Below are 10,257 nucleotides of genomic sequence, written 5' to 3' on the forward strand. Positions count from 1 at the left end.
GTTTACATTCTATAAATGGCAAGTGTTCTCTGTTTGGAAGCTGTTCGCCTCGAAGTTTCAATTACCGATTCCAGGCAAGTCGTAATGGATGATAAGTGTTCTATTGGAAGTTAAAGTGAGTGCATATGCCCAAATATATATAATATATAGAAAATGTGTGAAATTGTGCCTTTTACGGGAGTTTGTATATTAAGTACTGTTCGAAGTGTCAGTGAAATACCAATAACTGACAGATTTGGGCTTTGACATTTGGTATATTTACTTGGTTAGTTGGGTTTGATTAATGCACAAGTTATGTTTGAGATACTTATTGTGACTTACCCAAATATAAACAAAGCATTAATTGGCTGGTTCCGCTGTTGGATAGAAGCACTGTTTATATTCTCTTTATGTTTGAAAATATAAGATATGTTCAAATATTTCACAAACGATGTACGGTGAAATTTTATTCCTGACGCACCTCACCCTGGTTCATGACCTGTCCTTCTACGTGACTTCAAATGCTGATAAGATAGGATGACTGAAAGTAGTGGCATGGCACTGTAGCTCACCTACACCTGTCAACAGTGTGAAATGATAACAGACAGACACTCACCAGAATATGTTGATGTAAACATTGATATTCACATCCATCCCCCAGCCCCCGTAAACGCCTTGGACTGAAAACTAACACTAAAACTTAATGATTTAAACAAAATACTCTCTCGCCATAAGAAAATGTATTTAATTATACACGCCAAAGTGTAGTGCCCACACTCCATCGTTGGCGGTATTTTCAGGTTGGAGGACGTGTACCGAGCTTCCGAAGTTTCAGCAAAATTGGTCCTGTGGTTTCTGAGAAGTCTTTAACAGTGATAGAAACACATTTTAAGAGAATTTGAGGAGCTCGTGCTAATCTGAAATCAACATTTTTAATATCGCAAACCACGGAACATTTGAGTAAAGCCGAACTATTAACTACACAAAAGTCATTAACAGCCATGGCACAAAATGCTTGGGAAGGCTGCAGGGCCCAAATGTCGCTTGAAAACACGTCTCTTCAAAAGCACCTATTACTAACTTTTCAAACCCACAATGTATTTTTGCTTATATTACTTTCTGATTTTATTGTAGCGCCATGAGCATGCGCAAGTGCGTGGGTCCAAGCGCATTATAAATGTCAATTATTATTTTATTATTATTTATGCTACAAGTTCTAATATGATTCCAAGATTGACACATTGCATGAATTTACGGACGAATGTAAATCTAAGTACGTTTCAAACATATGTTTTGCAATATCTGTATGTTTCCTCAATACAGACGTTGTTTCAGGTGAGCTAAAGCCATACGAAATTTCTTATCTGGCACTATCGACAGTAAAAAAGCCAGGTGCTCTATTACCTTCAAATTATTTTAGGTCATGGATGAACACTGTTTAAGGTACGTGTAGAGCCTTTATCCCAACCTTCTTTTACTGTTAATGTTTATTTTGTGTGTTTTACACCTCTATCAACAATATTCAAGTTTTACAATGGCGATCATCAATAATCGAATCTGGACCATACAAGCCAGTGATTGATGGCGCGATATGCTGAAGTCGGCTCACGATAAGATGCAATCATACAACTATCAAGAATATTCAAATTGTATAATGGCAATCATCCATAATGGAATCTGGACCAGACAAACCAGTGATCGATAGTATGAGCAGCGTTATTACTGTTGAAGACAGGTTACGATAACATGCATTCACGCAGGTAAATATAGATGGCAGTACACCACGTTGCAGTAGTTAGTTTTCGGATCGTCATACAGAGTTTATCGGATTGGTATATTTGTGGATATCACCAACCATCCTATGACGTATATCCCTCCAGGGCGTTGCTGGGCTTGTCCATCATCTGGACATCGGTGACCGGGGGACCTGTGGATCAGCACGCCACCAAGGAAACCAGAGCTCTGTATCACAGCATGCTGAAGTTGGCTCGCACCCCCAACAAGTTCATGTTTGGGCACCAAGAAGACACCTGGATAGGAATCTCTCCTGCCCGTGGGAACTACCGGGTTACTCATTACACCTGGCAGTCAGTTTGGAACTTTACGGTAACTGTTACTTTGATTGACATCTTAGAAGTGGATTAGTAATAACAGAGATGAGTTCCTTATTTCGATGTCATAAATGTAGTCAAGAAGTTGTTATCCATAAAGTATCTAACCTTTATCATAATTAAGAACACTTTTTTTCTCGTATGAAAGAAGTATAATTTTACGAACAGGTAATAACAAATTTTGGTCAAAGGAGCATAACATGCCGACATAACGGTAATGATAGCTTGTTGTATACAGGATAACTCTTTTGGATATTATGGGCAAGGTGTTTAGGGAAGGACATTCATAATCAATACAAGACCTGTTTTAGCATTTCAGAAGCTGATTAGTAATAATACGATAACATACGCATTAGTATATACTATGTTATAATGAAATCAATGAAGTTGCTATCAGTAAAGTGTCTTACCTTTATTATAATTAAGAGCACATTCATCAGTAATAATATAGATGAGATTCTTATTACAATGTAGTAACAGTATCTAAACTTTAGTATAATTGATAACACTTTCGTATATTTCATGTAAGAAATTATGTATAATTAGCTCAGGTTAATTTCGTCACTTGTTAATCAACCTAATTCATTAATCATATTAATTTTAAAGCTGGCAGATATTTCTCATAGAGACAGAATCTTATTACGTCAACTATTAGGAAACTGTTGTAAAATTTGTAAAATACCTTTTCTGAAATTCACACACCTGGATTCACTTTTCACTGTGGATAAACAAATTTTGAGCGATTAATAATCTGTGAGATGGAAGAAAAGAATGGTGAGTATATATCTTTAATTTATCATGAATTATTCATACACGCAATGACGACTTGGTGGCTGTATTGTTGGAATTTTCAATGTTCCCGAAATTGTAAAGTGTTATGTTAATTGGTACATTTTACAAACACAAAATCGTGGATAACTAATTTTTTTCGGTCGTCTCAAGAGGTAAACGTATGCATACAGTCTGTCGTTTCGACGGCTGCACGGCAGAAATCAAGGTCTGATAGGTTGTTGTATGCAATATACATTCTCACGTTGGGGGTCCATGCAGTTAACAAAGGTACTGTAAGTCCCCATGGTCCCTGGTATGGTGATCTACCTTCAGTTGTTGGTGATCTATAGCCCGTTTTTATTTTGTGCTGTCTATAGTGATTTAATTTTACGTTAGCGTACTAGTTTTAAATTTATATAGCTGTGATGTTCTAGTATTTTTACTGTCCTTCGATGACACGTATTTATGTTCTAACCTTATTGATTTTCATATTGATATAAACTAGATGGTTCTCGTCACGATATGGCTGAAATATTGCCGATGTAACGCTAAATAATAACTCACTCACTCACTCTCACGTTGGGTACTTATAAATGGGTTATTTGGATACTGTGGTTATGCATTTCAACGAGGACAAGGATTAATTTGTTTTACGGAAGTTTCCACAAAGGGAACAGAACTATGTCTTGTTACAGGGTTAAGCGATCTTTTTGTGAACAACAGATAAGGTCCAGCTGAGATTTCAGGGAGGGACATTAGATGATTTAAATGTATTCAACTTAATTCGGAAATCGCCAGCACACCCAGCCAACCGATATCTATCGGATTGGTGATTGGTGCTAAATTCACTGGCACATTATTAAGAACAACAAAAGAATTACCAAACATTTCCATTGTCGGAATATAAGTCTACTGAAAGTGTCACAGGATCAAGTGACAGTTGGTGACGAATCTAGATCGCAACCAGTATGATTTATGGTTTGAAAGCAGCATAACCTGCCGACATAATGGTCATGATCAGTGTCTCACTGACTGTTTCAGTCTCACATAAACATCACAACCCATGACTATAGTACAGTACATTAAACAACGTTAAATCTGCATATTTCTATTGCAGACTGCACAAGTTGACAACAATGACGAGGACGAGTTATCCGACATCCGGAGTGTCACAGGCGAGTATCCAGCCATTGTTGGATTCGACTTCAAAGACTTCCAGGATGATCAAATCAAGATATTGACCTACCTTGTCAAAAAGGCCCATGCTAGAGGACAGGTCATCACGGTGTGTCAGCACGCCAGCAACCCTGTCACAGGTGGTTCCTTCCATTTATACTGGGACAATGGCACCGTGCTCCATACTCTGCGACGGTCTCTTCCAGGCGGTGATGCCAATCCTAAATTCAAAGCCAACTTAGACAAAATAGCTTCCTGGGCCAACAACCTGAAGGATGAGAATGGTCGACCTATCCCGATCATTTTCCGACTGTTCCACGAAGCCGACGGTGATTGGTTCTGGTGGGGTCTCAATAATCGATGTCAGAACACCCCTAAAGATATCAGGGACATCATGAAGTACACTATATCCTATCTGAGGGACACAGGGAACGTCCACAACTTCCTCTACACTTTTACCATCGAATGCCTCACTAAAACAGACAACTTCCACCTTCTGTATCCTGGGGATGATTACATAGACGTCATATCTGTTGACTACTATTACAAGTATACCCCTACCACTACGAAGGACATTCTGAAGACGAATATTGCCAATCTTGTGGACATTGCAGAGTCCCGTGGTAAGATTCCTGCTATTGCAGAGGCTGGCATGGCAGATGACGGGCTGTTTAACCATACCAACGCGTGGACAGACAATTATCTGTCGGTGCTCAAGACACAACCGAAGTTGACTCGTATTTTGTACATCTTAGGTTGGCATAACAGATGTTTGATAAACGACTACTGTCCATTCTATGTCCCCTTCAAGGGATTTAAAGGAGCTGATATATTCAGGGACACTTTCTATAAGGATCCAGTAACGGTATTTGAGAAAGAAATACGCAGTATGAAAGTGTATGGTTAACAAGGAAGACAGTACATCCAACATGGAAACTTTAGTTTGAAATTGTTTCGTTCCAGTTTCAAGTAAACGATTTGACAACACAATATTGTCTTTTGAGTTAACTATCATATTAACTGATGCTGAACAAAATGTCCATCTGATCTGTGTTTCAAAGGATTCTATATTACTCAAGGCGAGAAAGCGTTATACAAATTTCACTCTCTAGCCTCCAATTATGGGCACTAGAAAGCGATATCTCTCTCTCGGGCACCATACGCATGCGATGACAACACTTTCAACATACAACCCTTGAAGATCCGGGTTAGAATTGTTTTCAGCAACCCACGTCTGTCCTTAGAGGCGACTAACAGGATCGGGTTGTTAGTCCACTGTCTTGGTTGACACATGTCATCGTATCGCAATTACGTAGATCCATTGGCGGATCCAGAGGGGGTGGGGGTGGGGTGGTCAGTGGGTTCGACCCCCCTTTTGAAAATGACTTAAGACCACATTGAAGATTTCTTTTACGTTGGCGGAGCCCCTGAAACCCCCCATTGTATACTACTTACTACACATAGACATCTACAGACAGTATTTTCCAGTGTGTTGTACACCCATTAAGACATACACCATCACCAATGTTTCTGGATTGACCTCGCCGCGCATTGCTATTACTACGTAAAGCAATATATATTTATTCATTCTGCATGTACATTTTGCGGGTTTGTAACATGTCCTTTGACGCCCTTCCACAAACATTCAACACGAATCTGTGTCATTTGACAATAATCCTCACACTAGGGAAAATGTGTATCTGATTCATCAAAACCCAAGGTTGTATTAAACTCTTCTAGGTCGAAATCGTCGATTGAAGATTTGGTTAAGTCGGATATATTAGAGCATGACAATGATATATGTGAAGCTTGCGAAAGTGGATCGCCTGAGGATGTGGACAGAGATATATCAAGTGATGAGGTGAAGTCAACCATACTGAATATGAAATCAAATAAAGCACCAGGATGTGATAAAATCACTTCTGAACTATCATAATTCTCTTGATATTATTGTTATATGTGTGCAACTGTTTAACGAGATAATGAAGTCTGGTGTCTATCCAGAATCATGGTGCAGAGCTGTTATATGTCCGCTGTATAAAGATGGTCAAAAGAACAGTGTGAATAATTACCGAGGTAATTCTTTACTACCCGTTTGGGTGAAAATATTTACAAACATCATCAACGAACGTCTTCAACAGTGGTGTGATGACAATAATGTAATATATGAAAACCAGTTTGGTTTTAGAAAAGGACGTTCAACAGTCGACAGTATTTACACGTTGTACAGAACGATACAGACATATTTATACAAAACAACCGGTGGAAGATTTTACTGTCTCTTCATTGATTTAGCAAGGTGTTCGATTGTGTTGACTATAACTTGCTCTGGTATCGACTTATGAAATACGATATTCTTGGAAATGTACTAAGAATTCTGCGAGATATGTATTCGAAACTGAAATCCTGTGTGAGAACCGATAATGGTTTGACAGGATATTTTAACTGTTCTTTTGGAACGCGACAAGGATGCATGGTCAGCCGGACACTCTTTTGCCTATTTATAAATGAATTGTCAAACGAACTAAATCAAGCTAAGTGTTGAATATATATTTCAGAAGAAGAATCTAAAATCTGTTCCTTAGTATACGCTCATGATGTTATCAACGCTGCCGATAGCACTGGAAGATTTCAAGAACAGATCGATTGTATCAGTGAAGTTTGTAATAAGTGGGGGACTTTCTTTTAACATGAACAAATCTAAAAGACGTTTATGACCTTATTAATATTGGAGTTACAGGGAAGAGAAGATACAGACCGTTTCATTGTATTAATATCTGGGACTAATTTTCACTCCTAAATTGGCATGGACAAAAGCAACGTCAACACTGGCAGAACAAGCGGAGAAAGTATGCCTCAACATCTATAAAATACATGATCTATCTGGAGGTTTATCCATTAATACTGCAATTAAGATGTCTGAATCCATGGTTTTACCAATATTAACACATGGGTCTGAAGTCAGGTGTTTCGAATACAATGACACAATCGAGACGGTAAAGAATAAATATTACAAGCCGAACCTTAACCTGCCAATCAATGCAAGCAGCGACTCTGTTCTTGGGGAAACCGGAAGATGGCGAGTTCATGTATATTATATCACTAAATGTATTAAATATTGGACGAAATTAATCTCTATGAACACTGACCGTCTACCTAAACAAACGTATAGATTAGATGGAGCTGGCCGTATATCTTGGCCAACGTATATAAAGAACATTCTCTTCAGATATGGATTTGGCTACGCCAGGATATTACACGATGCTTGAAATCTCAAAATTCAAACAACGTATCATGGACAGCGGTGGACTGAAAACATGTCTAAAAAATCGAAAATTAAAACATATTCAACTGTCAAATCAGTACCAGTGCCTTCAGTAAGTAGATAAGAAAACCTCAACAAGATTCCACTGCAGCTGCCATAAACGTACAAGCGAAACTGGACGTCATACTAATACAGAAGACGCCAAAAGATCATGCCCACAATGCCAAAAATTAGGTTTTAATTTCATCGAAAATGTCATTTCTTACTTATATGTAATTCATATTCAGCATTACGGCAAAATTTTATCGATAAATATTTTTTACACTAATCCATCATATGGACAATTTGTACATCTTATGTCTTCTAAATGTAAATACACTGTTACATAACTCTCGAAATATCTTTTCCACGCATTTAAATTACGAGAGTCATTCAATAATCACTGAGGTAATTTCCATGTGTTATAACCTGCTCATGTATATTTGTATTATGCATGTTCTATGGGCCTGGTGCCTGAAACTTGGAAATAGAATTCTAGAGAAACACAAGGTCTCGGACCTGCAGCTGCATTTACTTCCGGTTTAATAGCCTAAGTTGTGCTACTGTACCGCCAAATCCCAGCCTCAAAGACTTTCATCATCCAATGAAGTTTCATTGTGTGTAATCATCATAAATTAATATGAAGACAATTTATCAAGTGTTCTAAATGTTACACAATGAGTAAAACACTTTCTAATTTTTCTTTTGTTTTATCTCACTGTTCTATTGCTGAGTGAGCTTAGAGATGAAGAAAATATGGATGAAGGGACGAAGGCCAAATGATACCATTCACTTAGAAGAGTTGTTGCTTCTCCTGCAGGAACCATTGGTACTGCACATAGTGAGAACAGGACTATACGCTCAGTCATTAAAAGAAATTTTAAATTTTGCAACTTTTGCTGATGGGTGGAACTACTGACAGCAAAATCCCACAGTTTCTACTAGTATATAGTTCTTGATATTGCTTCGCAACGTTTGGCTAAACCAGAAGCAGATTCACCTGAATCAGACAAAGAGTGCATCTTCCTGAATCGAATCTGAAATTTGCAAGCAAGGGAATTGGTGCTTAAAAATATCTTCCATCTGGTGCATGCAAATTTAGAAAATATTTGATAAAAAATGTATGAAATTTTGTTCCGTAGACAGAGTGGTTGGAGTCGGCACCATGATTGGAAACGATGGTCCCAGAATCATCAATGACTAATGCATTTATTGAAGAGTGCCTTCCAAACATCAGTCCATCATAATAATACTAGGTTTGTTTGATATTATTTCAAATAGCACATTTATCATTGTTTTTTTAATACTAGTGCACATACCCCCAAAAAAGTAAAATATTGTAAGCTATTTTATAGTAAACTTGTAAGTTGATATGAATTGAATTATGATATGTGTTATTGTTAGTTTGCAATTGTATCAATGACAACATAATTAGACAAATGTCTGGTTTATAAACAGAGCCCTTGATCAGATGATCATGTTTCACGACTACTGTGGACCTGTAGCAGCAGAGTCTATTTCTTCACATAGATTGACAGCATCCAAGACAGATGAAGTTCAGCTTATTACGACCTCAACACAGACTACTGAGACTTTGGAAATCTTTTCTGCTCAAAAGAAAATCATCCAACGCAGTGTATCCACTTAGACTGACACAGTTCAAACATGTGACCAAGCTACACAAAATACACTTCCATCATTAACCTTTGAGGATATAAAGGGAGATTCAGAGATAGTGAACTTTTATACAGGAATGGGGGATGGTGACTCTTTTAAATTGTATGTTTGATGCATTGTTTGATGCGCATGAGAAGGAATATCCGCAATCTAAAGTTGGTAGGCCGCAATCAATGACTCTTATTGGCCAGTTTTGGTACTCTTGCGCCTTTGCCTAGGACTTTAAATTGTCGATCTAGCAAATCGCTTCCACGTTTCAAAATCAACATGTGCCCAAGTCATAAACAAGTGGATAGATATATTGTATGAGAACTTGTCATTTTTAGTAGAGTGGCCAAGTAGAAATATTATTGATGCAACAATGCCAAGAAGATTCAAGGAACTGTACCACAAAACCAAAGTTGTGCTTGACTGCACCGATCGCGAGATCTGTACTGAGAAACCATATTCTGTAACAAAACAGTCACAGATGTGCAGCCATTACAAGAGTCACATTACTTACAAAGGTTTGGTTGGTATTACTCCAAATGGTGTTATCTGTTTCGTTTCTGATCTGTGGTCTCGAGCTATAAGTGACAGACAAATTATTATGGAATCTGGCTTACCAGACTTATGTAAATATGATGATGCTTTAATGGCAGATAAAGGTTTTTTGATTTCTGATTTGACAACCCCAAAGGGCATTAATCTGATTATTCCTCCTTTGAAAGGAAAAAACAGCAGTTGTCATTGGCAGAGATTCAAAAGAATTGCAAACTTAAGGATTCATGTAGAGAGACATATGGAAAGGGTTACAAAAATTAGAATTTTACAAGGTATCATGTCTATTACAATATCAAATTCTGTGAACAAAATCTGGAAGATCTGTAATGCGTTGACCGCCCTTTTACCACCATTATATTCACATGAATGTTAGGATGATACATTTCTTGAAAAATATTCATAAAGACATCACTCAATATTGGTAATCCTTATTTGTAATGACCAGTTATTTCAGCAATGCATGAATTTGAAATCACAAAATAGAACAAATATTTCCTTTGAGGTTTTATTGGAAGTAGTTTTTCAACGATTTGTTGTTAATTACAAGCAGTATTCAAAGTGTAACAATTTATTCAGTTTCAGTTCAGATTTTACACATTTATAAATTCTGTCGAGTGAATGTTATTGTCATCTTTTAAGAAGATGACACATATCACATGCATATCAGTTCATTAAAATGATAATGCTACACTAATT

The 10,257-nt window shown here is 37.4% G+C and overlaps 1 long non-coding RNA gene across 1 annotated transcript; it reads left to right on the forward strand.

Annotated features, from left to right (window-relative positions):
* Positions 1 to 10,019, forward strand: LOC124277630. Its single transcript, XR_006898877.1, has 3 exons — positions 1 to 97; positions 1,775 to 1,777; positions 10,007 to 10,019. It is a non-coding gene; the product is annotated as an uncharacterized LOC124277630 (long non-coding RNA).
* The last annotated feature ends 238 nt before the right edge of the window (positions 10,020 to 10,257 follow it).

The sequence above is a fragment of the Haliotis rubra genome, unplaced genomic scaffold (assembly GCF_003918875.1).
Source record: "Haliotis rubra isolate DU_JTF1 unplaced genomic scaffold, ASM391887v1 Scf225, whole genome shotgun sequence".
Classification (NCBI taxonomy): Eukaryota; Metazoa; Mollusca; class Gastropoda; order Lepetellida; family Haliotidae; genus Haliotis; species Haliotis rubra.